Genomic DNA, 22,008 nt, shown 5'->3' on the forward strand with positions numbered 1-22,008 from the left:
GGGCGTAATTAGTTGGTGGGCTCTTCGAAATGCCAACTGGGGTTAAAAGGTGGCCGCCAGGGCTCGAGAGCTGTTCCACCCGCAGCAGAGCGAAGGGGGAGGTAAAAGTACGATACCAGTCGAAAGTTTGGACGCGCCCTCTCAGTCAGTGTGTTTTTATTACGGTTTACATTTTAGAAACAAATATAAGACATCATATATATGGAATTATGTGGTAAAATATCATTCCTAAATATTTTTTGACAAAGCAAAGGGCGGATACTTGGAGGATTTGAACATAACATATAAAAAAAATAGTAGTTATTTACCTTTTTTTCTTTACTACTGTATTTTCTGGAATATAAGTCGCATCAGCCAAAAAAAAAATAAAAATAATGAAGTTGCATCTTAGTATAAGTCTCACTGGAATATAAGTCTCATCAGCCAAAAAAAAAACAAAACATATTAATGAAGAAAAAAACATATATTTCATATATAAATCACATCTGAGTACAAGTCACACCGGAGTATAAGTCGAACCAGCCAAAAATGCACAATAATGAAGAAATAAAAACATATTTCACATATAAATCGCATCTGAGTATAAGTATAAATGTCATCATTCTGTCTATATCAAAAAAATTATAACGAAACTATATCAATTCAATTCAATTCAATTCAATTCAGTTCAATTCAATTCAATTCAATTCAATTCAATTCATTTATTTTTGTAACGCCCAAAATCACAACAACAGTTGTCTCGAAGGGCGTTCATGTTTTGGTTGATGGGGGAAACCGGAGTACCCGGAGGAAACCCATCCAGACACGGGGAGAAACATGAAAAACTCCACACAGAAAGGCCTGGTGACCCGGGGATCGAACCAACCTTCTTGCTGTGAGACATGAGTGATGGCACTCAGTCACCGTGCCGCCAAGACACAAAAAACAAAACAACAGGAAGAATCAGACACAACAGGAAAAATCAGACACAACAGGAAAAATCAGACAACATAAGAAATCGGCCAGGAGACCAGACGAGGAGGAGGAGAGCCGGGCGAGGAGGAGGAGAGCCAGGCAAGGAGGAGGTCCAACTGTCATCGGGGCATCTGAAAGAGATACACTCCACAGGGGGAGTGGGACAGGGGACAACATGTGAATAGCATTGCTGATGAGAAAATAGGGCAAAGTAGAGGATAGTGCTCAGGTTGCCATACTTCCCCCAGCTAGTTACTCCTACTGCAGCTTATCTTATCCCGGGTTTTAATAACCCTAACTCCCTCACTAAGTAACCTGGTCATACGCTATACCGAAGAGGAAGGTTTTAAGCCTGGTCTTAAATACAGAGACTGTGGGGGCCTGTTTAACATCAGCAGGGAGTTTATTCCATAGCACAGGAGCTTGGTAACTGAATGCTCTCCCTCCCACTGTACTTTTGGACACTCTAGGAACCACTAATAGTCCTGCATTCTGAGAGCGGAGTGCTCTGTTTGGCTGGTACGGGACAATAGCATCTTGCAGATAGGATGGGGCCATACCGTTTAGGGCTTTGTATGTCAGGAGGAGGACTTTGAATTTGATTCTAAGCTCGACAGGAAGCCAGTGCAGATATTTTAGTACAGGACTGATGTGGTCTCTTCTTTTAGTTCCTGTTAGGACTCTGGCCGCTGCATTTTGGACCAACTGGAGGCTCCTTATAGTACTTTTGGGGCAGGCGGCAAGCAGGGAATTACAGTAATCAAGTCTGGAAGTAACAAATGCATGGATGAGTTTTTCAGCATCGTTTTTAGGTAAAATATTTCTAATTTTAGTTATATTTCGCAGGTGAAAGTATGCGGTTTTACAAGCTAGGTTTATATGGGCTGTGAATGAGAGATTTTGATCAAATAGGACTCCAAGATTTTTTACAGTAGGGCTAGAAGCTATATTCACATTGTCGAGTGAGAATATCTGGTCTGACAGAGAATCTCTTTGACCTTTGGGACCAACGACAATGACCTCTGTTTTTTCAGGATTTAAGAGCAGGTAATTCAAGGTCATCCAGGTTTTGATGTCCTTCACACAGGCACTGAGTTTATCTATTTGATCAGTCTGATTTGGTTTCATTGATAAGTACAGCTGAGTGTCATCAGCGTAGCAGTGAAAATTAATGCCATGTTTTCTGATAATGTTACCCAATGGCAACATATACAGAGTAAATAGGATTGGACCAAGCACAGATCCTTGTGGAACACCACAGGCTACTTTAGAACAGGGAGAGGTGCTCTGGTTTATACTAACAAACTGGTACCTATCTGATAGATAGGATTTAAACCATTTGAGGGCGGTCCCTCTGATTCCAATGTCACATTCTAACCTCTGCAGTAGAATGTTGTGATCAATGGTGTCAAACGCTGCACTGAGGTCCAGTAGGACCAGGACTGAAGCCAGCCCGTTATCAGCAGCTAGTAGTAAATCATTTGTTACTTTAAGCAGTGCAGTCTCTGTGCTGTGGTGAGCTCTGAATCCAGATTGAAATTTTTCAAATATATTATTGTCCTGCAGGTGGCGGCAGAGCTGTTTCACCACAACTCGTTCTAGAATTTTTGAGAGGAAGGGAAGATTAGAGATAGGTCTATAGTTGACTAATTCATCAGGATTTAGGTTAGGTTTTTTCAAAAGGGGTTTAATCACAGCATACTTAAAGGACTGAGGAACGTAGCCATTTTCTAACGACATATTTAATATGTTATGGATGGAATCTATTATTAGGGGGAGGGCTTCTTTGAGGAGTCTGATTGGAATAGGGTCGAGCAAACAGGTTGATGGTTTTGACGACATGATGACTGAGGTAATCTCCACCTCATCAACAGGAGTAAATTTATCTAATATTATTAGAGGGTCCATATGGGATATTGGCATTACAGACTGGATTTGCTCAGAGCTGATTTTTGGAGTAGCTTTGTTAATTTTGTCTCTAATGGTTGTGATTTTGTAATCAAAGAAGTGAAGAAAGTCATCACAACTAATGTTCGAGGGGATAAGAGACTCATTGGCAGTGTGGGAGTTTGTCAGCCTGGCTACAGTGCTGAACAAAAATCTGGGGTTATTTTTGTTTACTTCTATTAGATTTGAATAGTATCTAGTTCGGGCTTTCCGCAGAGCGGCCTTATAAGTGAGCAGGCAGAGCTTCCATGCCTTCAGAGACTGCTCAGAGCGCGAGCGGCGCCAAAGCTTCTCTGTGCGTCTTACATGTTGTTTGAGTGTCCTGAGCTGTAACGTGTACCATGGAGCCGGAGGTCTTGGTTTAATGTTTTTCTGTTTTAGCGGAGCTACAACATCGAGAGCAGATTTTAAGGTGAGCATTGTTCTGTCAACCAATCGATCAGTGACAATTGGATTAAAATTATTGCCATTGTCACATGACATATCTTTCAGTAATGGCTCAATAATTTCTTTAAACTCTGTAACCGATTTATCTGATAATGTTCTTTTCATTATAGTTTTTTTTCTGTGGGGCTGGATAGTCTTTTAGTATAAATTGAAAGGTAATTAAGAAATGGTCAGAGAGTATAGGGTTTTGAGGAAGGACAATTAGATCATTAATCTCAATACCATAGGTTAGAACGAGATCTAGAGTGTGATTGTGACAGTGAGTCGGCTTATTCACACTCTGGGTGAAACCGATCCCATCCAGGAGTGCACCAAAAGCATTACTGAGGCAATCACTGCCGTTATCTACATGAATGTTGAAATCTCCGACTATAACAATCCTTTCCCAGTTCAAGACTAAACTTGAGATGAAATCAGAAAACTCTGTCAGGAAGTCGGCATATGGACCAGGAGGTCGATAAATTATTATAAATATAACAGCTTTTTGGTTTTTCCAATTGGGGCACGTAATGGAGAGTGCGAGGCTTTCAAAGGAGAGGTAAGTATAGTTGGGTTTGGGGCTGAGAATTAGACTAGAATGAGAGATGACGGCCACACCACCACCTCGACCTGTGCTCCGGGCACTCTGAAAGTTCATGTGACTTGATGGTGTAGATTCGTTTAGTCTAACATAATCATTTTCCTGAAGCCATGTTTCAGTTAGGGCTAACAGATCAATATTAAGGTCGCCAATTAGTTCATTTATTAAAAGAGATTTGGAGGAAAGAGACCTGATGTTTAGCAGTCCACATTTTACACACTTATCATTTTGTTTATTCGCGGCACATTTATTTATTTTTGTTAAGTTATGAGATCTGACAGCTTCCTTGTCAGAGTTTAGGGGTGTTTTATTTGTGCTTTTTGTACGTGGGGCACACACAGTCTCTGTCTGTTTGGAGCTGTTCCCTCTGACTGAGTTGTGCTTCACTGGTCTAAACTGCTCCCTAACGTCACTATCACTGTCACTGTGCTTCCCTGAGCTATTCTGCGTGCTAGTCTTACCTGGTCAATCTAGACTAGCAATCATATTCTGAGCTAACAGGGCGGAGCCAGCCTGCGTGGGATGGATGCCGTCTCTACGTATAAGCCTAGGCTTCCCCTCAAATGCCCTCCAATTATCTATGAAGACGACACCATTCTGCGGGCACCAATTGGTCAACCACTGGTTGACTGCTGAAAAGCGGCTGTACATTTCACAATTGGTATAGGTTGGGAGGGGGCCAGAGAAGTACACGGACTCCGACATCGACTTAGCCAATTGACAGACTGCAGCTATCTGTAACTTAACCACCTCTGACTGACCGCGCCGAGTATCGTTACCCCCCGCGTGTATAACGATCCGGCGGTACCTATTCTTACTTTTCTTTAAAAGCCTAAGATTCCCCTCGATGTCACCCAGTCTGGCTCCAGGGTAACACCGCGTGGAAGCTGCAGGCAGTTCCACGTCCCTGACTATGGAGCTCCCTATGACTAAAGTGTCCCGGGTCCAGTTCAGGGGAGCAAACCTGTTCTGGACGGGGAGCTCTCTACTCTCAACCCTGTGTCCCTGGTCTGCTACAGTCCTATTCTCAGCCCTGTGTCCCTGGCCTGTCCTACGCTTTCTTCTAACCGTCACAAACCTGTCCTGGTCTGATCCCGGCTGCACGGGTTGCGCTGGGGGGCTAGTCTCACTAGTTACGCTAAAGCTACTGCGGTCCGCGGTCCCTACTGCTGCTACCTGACTGTAACTCGGGGTCAGAGCCTCCAATGAGCGGATCCGCGTTTCTAACTCTGAGACCCTGGCCTGCAGGACTGCCACTACACTACACTTAACGCAACTGTCCCTATCATCATCAAATAAGCCAGGGTCATCACTCCACATATGGCAACCAGGGCAGGGAAAAGCGAGAGAAGAGGGGGAAGGTTTAGCCATGATGCTAGTCGGCTAGGCTAGTTCAGGTTGAACCGAGAGATAGAGGGGATTAATCCACGAAGTGCGGAGCAATAGATGCTGAATGAAACTTCGGTGGTTTAGCGAAGTATTCAGGCACTAGTGTAGATGTTAGAAACTGCTTTTTAAAATTGTAAAGATTCGTGGATTAACAATTTCAGGAGAGAGACGCTAGATACGCTAGATATACAACTCGCAAAACAGAATGCACTCACCCGGAAATGACGTCAGCCAAGCAGGCATATCAAATTTATACAGATTCAACCTTCATGCGACATCATTTTGAGTCTGAATGTCAAGTACCACGACCGAACCAGGACTAAACCAGGACTAAACAAGGTCTAAACAAGGAAAAAAACAGGACTAAACCAGGACTAAACCGGGACTAAACCAGGTCTAAACATATTGAATCAGTTTCAGTTTTGTTCAGTTTAAACCTGGATCATTCTTCCTGAAGATGTGACTCAGACCTCGACTTTGACAAAGTTTAAATCCAGACTCAGACTGTTCTGTTTGTCTGTGAATGTGACTGAAAGGGGTTTATTCTGGGGTTTATCCTCTTCCCTTTTAATGTTCTGTTTATGCTGATTATTTATGTTTTGATTTGTTTTGTTGTGATAAAGCACTTTAAAATACTTTGTGTACCAACTGTGCTAAACTTGTCTTTTCTTCTTTTATATTAGAGGGGGGCCCATGTGACCCTTTCTACTCCAGGCCCCCAAATCTCCTTTGACGGACCTGGTGGTAGCACATCTATGATTTATTAGTAAACTAAAGATTTTCGTGACAAAAGGAGTTTTTAGAGTGAATACATTTGGTCACTTTTCCACCGTAGCTTCTTCATTTCTGATGTTGCTTTGGAAGGAGTTATCCAGACTAAAACCAACGCTACAACGCTAATAATCCGTGTAAGCTTTTACCTTCAAGTAACTCAAAGCGATTTACATCAAGAAAACTGACCATTCACGCACACATTCATACACCGATGTACACAGACACCTCCACCTTCAGCTCACTGGACAAATGCTCTACCAACTGAGCCACCGTCGAGTACAAACGGATACATATATCATCACATTTACTCTAGAACAGAGGCGTCAAACTCATTTTCACCGAGGGCCACATCAGCAAAATGGCCGCCATCAAGGGCCAGATGTGACTGTGCGGCAGGATAAATGTCACTAAATGTAAACAAATGTCATGTAAAATAAATGTAACAACTTTTAAACTTGTTAAATAACTGTTTCTGTATTTATTACTTATTCAAGTTGCAAATATTACGTATCTGTGTAACTGTGTATTTCCTGATAAACTGACATTTTTAAAAGTGTGTATCTGGTCAGAACCTTCAGCTCTGCTTCAAAAACAGACTTTTTTAGCCTTTTAATTATTGGACTATTTGTTGTTTTTCTTGCAGATTCACTTTTTCATACTTAGCTCCGTGTTTGATGTCAAAATGTCGACGTAGATTGTACCGACCGCGCCTCATAACACAAAAAACACACAGATTTTCTTCATAAAGCGCAAATTTGTATTCACTTTTAGCATCTTTCTTGAAACTGCCTTCCACGCCGACAATTTTCCTCTTCCTGAACAATTTGGGATGATTATTTGCAAATATTTCTCAGTGTCACTTGTTGGGAAAATCTCATAAATTTATTGTCAGTGCACACATTAAAGCAGCACAGACTTATTTTAAAATGACAGTCAAGCCTTAATTTACCTTCTCGCGGCCACATAAAATGACGTGGCGGGCCGCATTTGGCCCCCGGGCCTTGAGTTTGACACATGTGCTTTAGAATATGAATCTGATGAAGACCACTGCAAATTCTAGTTTCATTTCTTCACCTTCAGACACAAACTGTCCAGAACACACTTCCTTTTGTACTTAACGCTGAAGTCACAGATGATTCCGGGCTTTTCTTTCTCTTGCAGATGTGCAGAAAAACACCCAGTCAAATCCTCTGTCTAAAATTAACTTGTTAAAGAGGTGAAGTTCAAATTGGGATAAGTGGGATGTGTCACTCAAACTGGGTCACTGCTCCGACGGAGAGAACCAGAGAGAACCAGAGAAAAGGGGTTTTGGGGTCACACTCTCAATCTCATTCTGCGCCACTCCACATATTTTTGACATTAAACTTAAGCCCTGATAACCACATTAACGTCTTTAAACATACAGGATTTAACCGAAACCTTAAATGGAATAATAAACAGACCAGCGTGCTCGTTGATGTAACAGAACTGGGCACGTTTTTGATGAGACGTGCCTTTAAATCGCACATACTCATGGACGGAGCTAACCTGCTACAGCGTTCCTTCCTTCTTTACACAGTCTATGGACATACTCTGTAAAATCTACGTAAAATCTACTTTTATGAGCTTTTAACCCTGACGTAAACATGGCCCCTGATCATGACCCCACTCTGCTGCATTTCTGTTTGACTCATGCACGTTTAATCCATCATTGTCCTGTATTTTAGGCTTGAGTGCTCTGAAAATGTCTGTTTTCACCTTCCCCCTATCTATGCCCACCGCTCTGGACTTATTTGCAGTTATTCAGAAGAACTCATCCCAGAGTCAAGCGGGTTTAAACGTGTCACAGGGGCATTTTTGGTTTGGTTTTGTTATTATTTCTTTTTTTTTTTTTTTTTACAACCTTCTACATGTTATATACACACAGAAGACATCAAATATATAAAATAAGATATATGGAATCATGTAGTAAAGATTTTTTTTTTTTTTTTTTTTTTTTGACAAAGCAAAGCATGATTTGAACATAAAATATAAAAAATGTACCTTTTTTCTTTGCTACATAATTCCATATATGTTACTTCATATATTTGACGAGTTCTGTGTGTATATAACATGTAGAAAGTAAAAAAAACAACAAAAAACATTGAATGAAATGAAACTTTTAACTGGAAGTGTACAGACAAATACATTGCATGCTATGGTGAAATGCTGCAGGCCAGGTTTCTCACGTTAACGTTGGTTTCCACAGTTTGAACAGGAAGTCAATGGAAATGTGTCTAATAAGCAGTTTTTTTTTCTAGTTTAATACAAAAATACCAGACAAAAGAACATTATGTCATGTTTACGTGACAGAAATTGGATAAATAAACCCGTATTGTTCATTATCAGCGTTCCTTATCAAGTAACCAGCGTTGAATGTGTTTACTCCACGTCTTTATATTTGAATTCCCTACAAAGATTTCCTTGACAGTTTCGATCAAATACGTTTTCACCCGGTTTACCCTGTTCTGCTGTTCCGTGTGTGGTGCTAGCCCAAACAAAGCCATTTTATCCTAAGGCGAGTTTTGGCTCCCTGGGTACACAAGCATCTAAGTGGCACTTTGAGTATTTGTCATGGATTTAAAAAGCCTCTGAGCCCGCACCAATTACACACATTCAGGTAACCTCCTCTTCATCGGACTGCCTCTTCTGTCACAAGGCCCTGGGTCAAATCCAACATGGCGGAGGTAAATTAAAGAGATGAAGGCGGCAGATTCTGTCTCGCCACCATTTGAACCGACCCAGTGTCTGAGCTCGAGGTGTGTTTGCTCATGCATTGATGTCCCCCAATTAGTCTGCCATTGAGGCTTTGAGGCAGGTGAATAACATACAATCCTTTGTTTTGTTTGATTTTGTTTTAAAATGGCCATTAAAATCCATGTTTTACGCTTACGGCTACCCACTGCCCTTCTTAACGTTGGAAAAAAGCTAAACAAGTTGATATTCGTTGTTATCGTGTCACCAAACTACCCATACAACGACTACGCTAATGGCGTTTTCCAACACTTGATCAATCCCCCTTTTCTTTCTTTTTTTTTTTTCCCTCCCATCCTTAAAAGTTTGCTTCTTTAGATGGTTAAAGATAAAAGCAACCCGGTGTTAGCGAGCTTTAAAGAACACGATTTTACCTTAAGAATCAAAGGAAGGACACTGCAGCCGCACATGCACTTAAAGGGAATTTCTTAAAGGGAATGTCTTGCTTTCATGGTGCACAAACACGCCCATATCTCCATCGATAATAAGTACGGATAGTTAGCGCAGGTGGCCGAGCAGAGCCGAGTCAAACGCTGAAGACTTAAATGAGGGAGAATAAGACCGTGGGCGCTGGTTTGATAACAGACGCAACACAGGACACTCGCGCGGCTAATTGGGCTAATTTAGCAGCTACGTAAGCGCTAGCGTCTCTGAGGAGCAAGTGGCTACTCTTTTCATCATCGCTCTAGCCTCGTCTGAACTCGCGCACACACTACAGTACGGGTCCTAGCTGCGTTAGCGTGCCGGAGCCTAGCATCTGGCTTTGATAACGAGCTCTCATTTTCCAATCATGTCGTACACCAGGGCTATGTGAAGTTACCTGCGTTCAAAGATTTATGCAGAGGGAGGGTTGATAGATGCTGGAGAAAAGACACACTGCTCGAGGTTTATAGATTATTTAGTAAATGTCCAACGTGAAGTGCGCAGGCCAGACGCTGGACTGGGTTCATTTTTAGCGGTGTGATAGTTGTTTCCTTCTCGTTTATCCTCTTGAAGTTGTATTTGGAGTGATTCACGTTTGAGTTTAATCTTTAATTATTGTCAAGACGCTATTTTGCGGATCAACTTTTCACCACCAAGATACACGCCCACTGCTCTGTACTTACGTCGTTTTTCGGTTTTATCTTTGGCAGCGTCTCGTCGTCATTTTGGGCTGTTCGCTCGTGTGATGTGCAGCTGTCCGTAGGGGGCGCTAACAGCTACATGGTTCTTTGTTGTGATGATGTTTACGGAAACATCAGCTCCCATTGGACAACGCAGTCAAGTTAAGTCAGCGGATTTGTTTGTTTTATTAAGTTGTTTTGGATTAATTTTGTGATTTAAAATGTGTAAATTCTAAGATAACGATCCACAGGGGGTCGGAGATGAGAACTATAGAGACACAAGCACAATATGTCTGATTTAAATCTACTATTATCTCTGCCAGTTTATCTGTAGAAATAGTTCTCAACCTTTTTCGACCTGAGCACCACATTAAAAGTTTAAAATCAATCCTGAAATGTACTGGGAGCCAATGGAGGGATATGGAAATATGTTTATATTGTCTTGAATATTTGTGCTTGCGATACTTTATAACTGGGCAAATCTTGAACATTTTATTTTTGAGCATAGAGGTGGCCACTTTGTGCCATTTAGGAAAAGTGCCTTTGGACAAGTCTCTTTGGATCAGGTCAGAAACACACTGCTGCTCAATTATTTAAATGTATTTTATTTTTTCATTTAATGCATTTATTTTATTTTTATTTTTTATTTAATTTGTATTATTATTATTTTGTATTAATTTGTATTATATTTCTTATTTTTATTTATTTATTTATTTATTTATTTATTTATTTATTTATTTATTTATTTATTTATTTATTTATTTATTTATTTATTTATTTATTTATTTATTTATTTATTTATTTATTTATTTATTTATTTATTTATTTATTTATTTATTTATTTATTTGGCAGCGTTTTTCAAATATGTCTCCATGTATAACAACAATCACATTTTTATACTGAGGGTTGTTGGTTCAACTTTTAACTTCTAACTTCACATAAACTGTTCTGTAAGTGTGTGTGTGGGTGTGTGTGTGTGTGCGGGGGTGTGTGTGTGTGTGTGTGTGTGTGTGTGTGCGTGCGTGTGTGCGTATAACGAGTGTGTTTGGCTATAATCTTTACATATTTACATGTTTATATCTTCATTAATAAGTGATGTCGCTTTACACACAAATAAAATAGGAAATACAAAATAACACTGCATCACGTTTTTGTTTTATTTCAGTTAAAATTGATTATTATTTCAATATATTTGGGTTGTAACACGTGAACGCTGTAAGAAAACAATCAAAACGTAATATTATATCACTTTAACTTTATCCATTTGTCACGACTCCATTTCACATCAGATTTAGTAAAAAAAAACAGTACGTCCACGTTTTGTTTTGTTTTTTCCTCGTTTGTTTATATATTTCGGAGTTTAGAACCGAACGCCTCTTCACATTCGGGAAAAGTTTGCTTCTTCCTGTTCCTGCTCTACCTCATCCATCCCTGTTATTGTTGTTGTACAGGACAGCACTGCCAGCCTGCCCTCAAACCTCCGAGTCGAGTGAAAGATTAGCATTACGAAGCCATCCAACGCAACATGATACAAACACACACACACGCACGCACACACGCACGCACACACACGCACTTCTGCAGAGCAAGTGACGCCAAAGAACATAATCTGCTTTGTGGAGGTTCCTTAAGGCGTTGCAAAGTCTATTCTCCTCCAATATCAATACAGGCGAAGCATTATGGAGCCATGTTTGGTGCTTCTGTGAACTTAAACTAATATGCCATATCTCCTGGGTTTCCATGGTAAATTCGTACGATCCCGTGGCCTGAATGATAGTCTATGTGACAGGTCCGTACTCGAGTATTCCCATGTCCACAGCCGATGGCATTGGGGCAAACACTGGTCATCTTCACCAGTGGGATAAAGGGAGAACGGTCCGGAGCTGGATTCTGAAACTCAACATATGTTATTCGTTTTTCCAATAGTGTGATGCCTCGCAGGGATTTTTTGTTGCGTTATGACACGGAGAATAAAAGAGGGTCTGATTCGCCCCCAAGATGGCGCCCGGACAGCCAGGAATAATATTGAAGACGCAGACGTTGGCGGTGGGTGACAGTCGGACTGCGAGGGGGCATCACAAACAATATATCTGACTTTGGGAATGAAAAAAAAAAAAAGAAAAACATATGCCGCTTTAGAGACGGAAATTAGAATTTGAGTTCTTTTGTGCTGTCATTTTGAATTTGGAGAGAAGAACAAAAATTACATATCAATAAGTGGAGGAGAATAATGGATGATGCAAGGATCGGAGATGGGACTCGAAAAATCGCCTGGAGCTTCCTATTCCAAACCGGCTTCATTTATTCTGGCAGATTGTCACTGTTTGCTCATTCTTAGTGGTCGCTTTCTGTAAAAACCAAAGCAAGATTAGCCCACTTAAAACACAAGCGAGAATGTGTTTACAGACAAATTACTATATTAATTAAGAGCATATAAAGTCCATGTATTGATAATTATGCAGAAGACCATCTAAACGCGTCGCTCTTTCTAGGTTTTGAATCGGAAAACGCGGAATAGTATCGACACGGAGCAAGTTGGAGTGAATGGCAGCGTGCCCACACACTTCACATGGCACGGGCCCACAACGTGTAATCCCGTGTTGATTCCCACGTGTAATCGCGCAGATAGGAGACGTGCGGGGATCTTCCAGGATAATCGCATCTGCGCAAAACATTGGGGCACGAGATATATATAAACGGAAATTATTCAAAATGTGTCATGTGTTTGTGAAGCTTCTGGTAAGACGGTGGAGAAAAAAAAAAAAACGTGAAAATATGTATTGGTTTGCAGGTTCTATATGGCACAAAATTGATTCTTGTGAGGTTTAAGTCACGTTATAATGTTGTTTCCTCATCAAATACAGACCTGGAGTTGTGTTTTTGTTTCATTCACAATGCTCTGTTCCACCTTGTGATGTCATGAAGTGGTAGTTTTCAAGTTTCAAGTTAACAGCTCCTTTTACCTTTAGTTCAGTCGAGATAAGTGGCAATTCTAGAGCTGAAATGATCCAAATGATTCTAGAAATGAAGGTGCGTGGAGTTTAAAAGCACAGCGGAGCACTTCCTGTATCGCCACATGATGACATCACAAGGTGTTTTCCATTTGAGAGAAGATGCAGCCTAATTGTGCAGGGTTTGTGTGTTATGGGCCCCTTTAAACATTGACTTTTTGAGGTGACAACTTCAGAGGAGGTCGAAAAGGCTGTGACAAAAGTAAAACCTAAAAAAAAAAAATCCATGTTTAGTGTTTTGAGGTCTCCAGAAGGGGGAGACGTTTGGTTTGGGCCGACCAGCTGCCTGAAGAACACACCTGAGTAAGAAGAGATAACGAAACAAAATGTGACTACGCACTTTCTTACCCAGTTTGTAGTAAAAAGGGCTGAGTATGACTTTGCGCTGAATTTAAATGATATTACGTTCGTCTGTGTGATTCCACAGTCGTCCTGGTCTGATCCATAGTAAAAAAACAATTTTTTCTGTCACTGGACAAAGAGTCTGAAGGCCGGAGCAAACTACACTGAAGCTAACACACGTCTTGTTTGTTAGCTAGGTCTACTGAACTACACTAATTGATAATATTTGTGGAAAATGACCAAAATCAGCCTAATAATCGGCCCGGACATATTGACAGAGCATCGGTTTCTCTGGATTCAGTTTTTTATTGTATTTATTTATAGTTAATTTTTATATTAAACGTCTGTCTGTTTTATTGCCTGATGAAAAGTCAGAATTTTTTAGAGAGTATTTGAGTCATTTTAAACGCGGAAACCTGGAGTGTGATGGTTTTAAATGAAAGAATGGGAGAATGATTGTAAATGTATGAATAAGTGGATGTATTTTAAGTGTTTGTAACCTGCCCGGCAACTGCGGATGGACGCTAGCTTTAAGATAAGATAAGATAAGATAAGATATGCCTTTATTCGTCCCACAGTGGGGAAAATGGTACATGTAATAAAACAAGATAATAGATAAATAGCTTAATTATCTTGTTTTATTGCATGTACCATTTTAGCTAAATCTGGACTAAAGCATTTTACTTTGTTGGATTAATGTGTTTGCATGGTCCCTGCGTTCAGTTTGTCTGGATTCAGTTTTTTATTGTATTTATTTATAGGTAGTTCTGTTTTATGACCTGATGAAAATTAAGAATGTGCTACATGGACACCTAAATTCCTATCTATCTATAATTATTAAAATTTAAAATATTTGTAGGACATTTTGGCTTAGTTCAGTTTATTGGTTTATTTTAACAGGGAACATACATCCACATATCCATTCATTTACAATCTAACCATTCTGCCATTTTTTCATTTAAAAACATCACACTCCAGGTTTCCACATTTAAAATTACCGAAATACTATCTCAAAAAATTCCCATATGATGTAATATTTTGGTTTATCAATTCCAAAGCTTAAAATTAACTCAAATACTTCAACTATTTTGCTGTTTTTGGACCTGGAGGAGACTGAAAACAGCACAGTTTTAGCAGAAGAACAGTCCGACGACACTCAGGTCCAGGTCTCTCACAAGGGGAACTAAAGGGGGACGCTCACTTGGCCGAACGCTAACGGGAAGAACTGCCAAAAACACAAAACACTGTCCCACATCTCAGTTTAGAAACACGAAGAAGAGGAAGGAGCAGCAGGTGAGACTCAAGAGAGACAGGGAACAAAAGCATTTCCAGTCGCTTTAATGTTTTTATAAGATACGACGCGTGAAAATGATCAAAAATAAAATCATACACCAAATATTAATGTGAAATTTCCAAGAAACCTTTTTTTTTTTTCAATTAGTTTTGCTCCAGTACAGATATTTTGTACTGTGTGCGTTCTGCTACTAATTATTAAGTGTTTTTATCATCCGCAAACCAGGACGTAGCGCTGTTAGCATGCTAGCTGTCGATAGCAGTGACGTGACGGTAAGACTCTGCTCTTATTATGATGCTAGCAATGCGGTAGGAAAATGAGGAATGTTGTCGACATGTTGTTAAGACAGTAAAAATGTGGTTCAGCGCCTTTAAATTTGGAAAAAGTTAAATGTGACGCTATGAACTTTGATCTATATAATAAATAGAAATTCTCAAAAGACAATATTTTGCAAGTTTTATTTAGATAATGCCATAGACTGTATATATAAATGGACATAGCTAACCTGCTAGCCGCCATGTTCCAAATAGGAAGTGATCGTGTGCGCGCTTCTGGCTACATCAACTCTGGCTCCAATTCACTCTCTATTGAAAAACTATCACCTCTCTCTCGTCATTTTGGTCTTAAAATGTTCAAATTAACCCCGTTTTACATGATCCTGGGGTTCTTATTTCACTATTGTGTCTGTAAATTAAGATATGGGCATTAATAACAGACAAATCAGGGCACCTTCTTTCCCCGAGTCTATGGTAAATACCGTGGGCGTCGCGCTGTTAGCTTGTTTTCCCTCCCAAACCGTGTTCATTTCAATTGTAAAGTCTTACGTAATCAACAACATCTAAACGTCAGCGCCTCTTCACATCCCGGCCCATCTTGCACCGTTCCTGCCGTCCACACCCCTGACCGCAGACACCCGAGTCCACCTCTTGACTGTTTCTCAACGGGGCTAACGACCAGGACGGTGTCAAAGATACCGAAGCCATTAGCGGCGCGCGCACAGAGATACGCTCCCGCACAGGCAGGTCTGGGTCAGCGCTCGGCCGTCCCGGAGTCCTCCAGAGGGACGGCCGCGATGTGATCTGACAGATATTTGACGTGTAATTGCTCTAATCATTCGGAGGCTCGAGACCGGGACAGGCCGCACCCCGATCCTCCCACAGGGGCGAGGGCAGGGTGAGCGCCAACTACGACCCCCTTTAAGGTCCTGTACGAGAGATGACACAAATACAAAGATTATTGGGGTTCAAATGCAGGGCAGGGACCTCCAACTCCGGTCCCTCTGTCCCATAATTCCCATAATTCCCACAAATCAAAATCCTACTTTTCCTTAAGGATTGTCACTTGTCACTACCTTTTTCTATAGTAGTCGCAGTAAAGTAGGCCACGGTCATAATGTACAGCTGCACCTTGAGAGGATATGGAATAATGCAATGGAAGGGTCTGTTTGGAGGAACAAAATGGCCGACGAGGAAGATTGGTATTTTAAAATGTAATATTATTATATCCTCAGTTGTGTTTTATTTATGTAGCAAATTTTTTCATTTATGTACAAAACCTGCAGCTTCAAATACTCAAATATTAAAGTAGAAATATCATTAAACGGCCGGTATTACTCTGTTTTCTGATCTGTTCTAATGTTTCTTCGTCTGTTTAACACACAAACGAACCTGCATATTTAGGCTGAGTTCTTCTCTCAAACTGAAAACGCTCTGTCCCACCTTGTGATGTCATCATGTGGTGATACAGGAAGTGCTCCACTGTGTTTGGAAACTCCACACACCCTCACTAGAATCATTTTGGATAAATTCAGCCCTGGAATTGCCGATCTCTACTGGATTAAAGCTAAAACGTAGCTGTTAACTTGAAAACTACCACGTTATGACATCACGAGGTGGAACAGAGCATTTTGAGCTTTGGAGAGGTAGACGGAATAATAATAAAAGGTTACTCAGACATAGGTGAATGAAACAAAACACAACTCCAGGTCTGTTTTTGAGGACGTAACAGCTTTATAACATGTCTTAACGCTCACACGAGTCATTTTTTTGCGTAATATAGAACCTTTAAAGCAACACTGTGTAACTTTCTGGAGGCGACATGTCACCTGCCTGATTCTATGAAAGTCGACAGTTAAAACCACGCGGATAAGTTTCACACCACAGCCAAAAGACAAACACTTCCATGGAGATAAACAGGAGGAGGCCCAAATAAATCCAAGTAAGAGTCGGGTTTGTGGAGATGCAAGCCCGCTCAGAGTAACATGTGTTTTTTCCATGTTTTTCAGTGCAGTATGAACAGAGCATTTTAAGCTTTGGAGATGTTACAGATTAATAATAAAGAGTTACTCAAACATGCGTGAAAGAAACAAAACACAACTCCAGGTCTGTTTTTGGAGAAGTAACAGCATTTTAACACGACTTAATCATCACAAGAGTCAGTTTTGTGTCGTATAGGAGCTTTAAAGTGCTCATAATGGTGTTTAATTTTTATTATGACACAATAATAATCCAATATGTGAAGGTGAGAAATGAAAATAGAATCTTTTGAGCCAATAATTGCACGTAAGTTATACATCTGATATATAAACATAACAAAAAATGTGTGTGTAAATTTATGTTAAAGTGTGAGACTTTGACAAAATAGACACAAACTGAGACCAATAAACACAGGGAAAGGGGCGGGGCACATAAATGAGTATGTAGCAACAAAAAAAAAAACACCATCTATCTACCCACCCCCTACCCACGAGCGACCACCTCCTCCATCGTCCTCGTGCCCAGCCAGGCCCACCCTCCCTGGGACAAGAGCACATCAATTAGGGCCAGTCACTCTCCCTCCTCCTCCTCCTCCTCTTCTCCCTCCTCACGCACCTCATCCCGAAGCCGCCGCCGCTGCCGCCACCGCCGTCGTTCAACCAGTGAGAATATGAGAAACTCTGCTGTAGGTGGGTCCATCTCTGTCATCTCCATTTAAAGGTGTCCCTGCATCCACCGCCTTTAATTACACGAGGGCTGTCAGCGCTGGTAGGAGAGGCCGGCCTCGGAAGAGCGCGGGCAGCGGAGGAGCGTAGTTAGCGAGATTGGTTGTTCGTGGATGAGACAGGGATGACAGGCAGGCTACCCGCTCACCCCCACCCCCAACACGAGAGCCCAAACGCGGCCGCTGTCCCTGTCCCGACTTGGCTTTTGAGCTGAGAAGGTGAGATAAAGACGGGTTTGCTCCATTTGTGGTTGGTAACGATGAGTCCGTCAAAGTCTTCACAGCAAAATGAGGCAAACGGGGAATTGTTTTGATGCTTTTCTGTAATTTGTCTGCGTTTAGTGACGGTCTCTGAACACAAAGAGTCTGGTTCCGTTCTCAGACAAGTCACATCGTCTAATACCATCTTTTTTTCACATTATTATAACTACATTGGCTAAAAAACCTTCCTTTTGTCCCTCTCTGTCTCATTACATCACGTGAACATGGATGTCGTTCAAACGGGATGTCAGATATCTAAACTGGACCAACTGCAGAACTCTCAATAGATTTAAAGATATATTATAATAATGCATTTTCATTTCTGAATTAAAAACTGATGGATTTGAAGTCTTTGGGTTTGGAGGTTGTCGTGCCACTTCTGCACATACATGTTATTGGGCGAGATTTGCCTTTTAATTGTTGCCTGGCAAATCCAGACTGATCTGTCTCTGTATGTTTTATATAAATTGACAGCCCGGTCAAACCCGGTCAAACATGTCCAATCAGATCTGTTTATTTCAGTGACACATGTGAAACGAAGGAGCTCATTGGTCACCTCTGATTTACAAATAAAATCACATTTCTCTCAACTCAGATTAACAGAGTTTAGAGATTGAACCATCGATTCTGCAAAAATCCACCATGTTTTTCAGCCTCCTGTGATATTTTTTTCCTTTATGGACAATGTCTGACCCTGATTGGCTAATCCACCTGTCAGTCACGGCCATTTGAAAAAGAGAGAGTCACTACAAGTACTTGTCCTCCAAAAATATACTCAGTGGTGGAACATAAAGTAAAAATAGTAAAGTACTGAACATAAGTAGACATTTTAGGTATCTGTACTGTACATTTTACTTGTATTTCAGTACATTTCAGAGCAGTATCTGTACTTTCTACTCCACTACATTTTTCAACAGGACTGAAAAGTAAAAGTTTTTTTTTATTTTGTCTGAGACCTGCTGAAAATGCTGAGGGTTTATTTTTAACATGTTCAGAATTTGAGCAAAACAAAAACAAAACAAAAAAAAGATTGATTCAGTTGTTTCTGTTAAACAATTCAGCTCAAATCTTTATCAAAATCACCACATTTGAAGCTTTACAAGACTCAAAATCTACATGAAATACTTTTACTTTTTACTGTTTAATGACATTTTTAAACAGGTACTTTAATACTTTTATTGAGTTTTGTTGTTGTTGTTGTTGTTCTAGTATCTGCACTTTTACTTAAGTAACAAAACTGAGTACTTCTTCCACCCCCGCACATACTCAGCATTCCAATATTCATGAGACTGGTTCACGTAAGATAAAAAACCTGTCTCTAAAATGGCGGCTCTATTAGTCCACCCTGACCTAATGTAGCAAAGCATCCGCCGTGGAGAGATCGAAACAAGACAACAGGACAGTGAGCGTCCCAGGACCTGAGCCCATATCCGGGGAGATACACATCTACCCCGTGCTCCTATAAGTGCTTAATGCAGAGAGGAAATGAAAAGAGTCAAGGACGTGGTGTGTATGTTTGTGTTTTTAAGAGTCACACTGAGGCTCTGGTAACGTGGCCGGGGTCATTCTAGAGAAAACATCTCCGTGAGCCTAAATTGTGTACATCTGTGTGTGTGTGTTTGTTTTTATTTAATACCATAGATAGCTAACCTGCTAGCCGCCGCGTTCCAAAACAGGAAGTGATCATGTGCGCGCTTCCTGCTCCATCGACTCTGGCTCCAATTCACTTTCTTTTGAAAATCTGTGTCCTCTCTCTGTACCTGCTGCTGTGAGACTCGTCATTTTGGTCTTAAATGTTCGTATTAACCCTCTACATGATCCTGGGGTTTTTATTTCGCTATTGTGTCCGTACCATTGCGAGATTAGACCAGTGCCTTGACTGAGGTCTGTTCAGTAAAAGTCCAGTCCTAGGCCCTAAGTCATCTACATAATACCATTGAGTTTAATAATAATAATTTAAGAGTAATACTAATACATTTAAATGCATCTGTATCAAATTTTTCCCATGTATTTGAGGACTTGAACTGACTTAATCTCAATCTGCATCTAAAAGTGCGTTGTTAGCATGCTAGTTTGTATTAACTCTACTGCTCTACATGATCCTGGGGTTTTTATTTCACTATTGTGTCTGTAAATCAACATATGAACATTAATAACAGACAAATCAGGCGCCTTCTTTCCCCGAGGTCACTCCCGTTAGCGTTAGCAACAGGTTTGATCGACAGCGTTGCTAAGCGCTCGTTTCCTGCTGAACCAGAGCAGCGAGCAGGAAGGGGCTTTACCTTCAACAGCCTCGCTCTGGATTGGCTCTTTGGTTGCTATGATACTCGCGGTCGTAATTCCAAATATGAAACTCAGCTCTAAATTAGCCGCTATAACTGCTAGCCTCGATTAGCTTCATTTGACTGAAGCCAAACTCTGTGGGTGACGTTTAATCACACAATATTAAGATCTGCTCCCATGAAAAGTTTAATTATCCAGTGTGACATCAACAAAACTTATTTTACAGGAAATAACTAACACCATATTTATTTTTCGACCGCCAAATTTGAAATACAGTTATAAGTTTAATTCTCTCATGTCTGTTTCTTTCAGGTAAACAACACTTTGCCCTAAAAGTACTTTCCTGATCGGGGTTAGGCCTCAGTGTCTCGGTCTACAGGGGGCTTGTCCCAAAACCACAGGGAGGGAGGGCATCTGGGTCCCTCTGGAGACCGTCCCGGCTCAGACCACAGCTCTCTGACCGACACTCACACACTATGGGACACTTTTACAAGGGCACGGCTGCTAAATATAAGCACTGGTCTGTCTGAATGTGAACCTGTCCAAACTGGGTTATGTTCAGAAGGTTCTAGAGTTTCAGACAGTTTCAGTTTCAGGGAAGGGGCTTATGAGTTTTATAATGATGAAAAACACCGTTGCTCAAGTGAAAATAATACAAAATATGGCGTCTTACGGGTGGTTTAATGTCCTCATGTTGCCGTATCCATAAATATTACTTATTTTTTGTTGTTTTTGAATCGTGTCTGCATTTGTGAATAACGACGTTTGAAACTGTTACGGCATCAGGTCTTTAGCTCGTTTCAACGCTTCTGTATTTTAGTTGAGTTGTCTCCTTCAAACACCTTGCCACGTCTCAGTTTCACACTTCGTCGGCTGCATTTGAAGGGAACTTATGTCACTTCCGGCGTGATGAGGCCTGTGCCATTTCACGCACCCGACGGAGCGTTTCCATGGAGACCGGCCGTGAACGAAGGGCGTCTGTAAATCTGAGCAGACTTCGCGCACTTCTATATCCCACCAAGCACCGTGCGGGACTTCTTCTACGAGAGAAACAAGGTATATTTTCTTAAAGTTATGTAATACTCGCTGCAATTGGAAAACAAAAATCACCTCGAATGTTATATTTGCCTGTTGATATTCAAAGTGAAAGACTAATTTCTTGCTTCGTTCAATCCAGGGGTGTCCAAATTTTTCTCATTAAGGGCCACATTTAAAAACACAGACAAAGCTGAGGCCGATTTAGGGCCAAAAACTGATCGCAAATACAGTGAATACTTCAAATTTGCGTTATTATTACAAGTTAAACTGAACCACTACACCTTTACTCACGCTTACATCCTCAACACGACACATTAAATATCTGACATGGGCTTGTTAAAGTAGATTTTCAGAAATGTACAATAAAAAGTACTGTTTAAGGTAATATGGGCCGATTCATCTGGAAGTTTGAGGGCCAAGAAAAATGGGTCTGAGAGCCGCATTTGGCCCCCGAGCCACAGTTTGGGCACGTCTGGTTCAATCTAAACATTTCACAGAATCTTGCATTTTAAATGTCCTTTTTGGACTTTAAACAACCGCGCTACTGATATTAGTTAGCGTGGAGCTGGTTAGCGTCTGCGATGTCTTTGAACTCTTAATATCTGAATTTTTCACAAAGTCTATGGGAAAAATGACAGGAAAATGTACTTCCAGAACCAGAGCAGGCTGTCTCTGTTGCTCCATTGTGTTATGTGGGTCTTATTTTGCCTTTTTTTAATCAGCCTACGTGACTAGTTTTCTGAGACACTAAAACTTATCTGTTAAACCTGTTATTTTAGTTTTTCTTAAGTTTAAGCTCCTTCATTTACACATTTGCGTAAGTATTTTAGACC

The sequence above is a fragment of the Periophthalmus magnuspinnatus genome, chromosome 20 (genome assembly GCF_009829125.3).
Source record: "Periophthalmus magnuspinnatus isolate fPerMag1 chromosome 20, fPerMag1.2.pri, whole genome shotgun sequence".
In the NCBI taxonomy this organism is placed as follows: domain Eukaryota; kingdom Metazoa; phylum Chordata; class Actinopteri; order Gobiiformes; family Gobiidae; genus Periophthalmus; species Periophthalmus magnuspinnatus.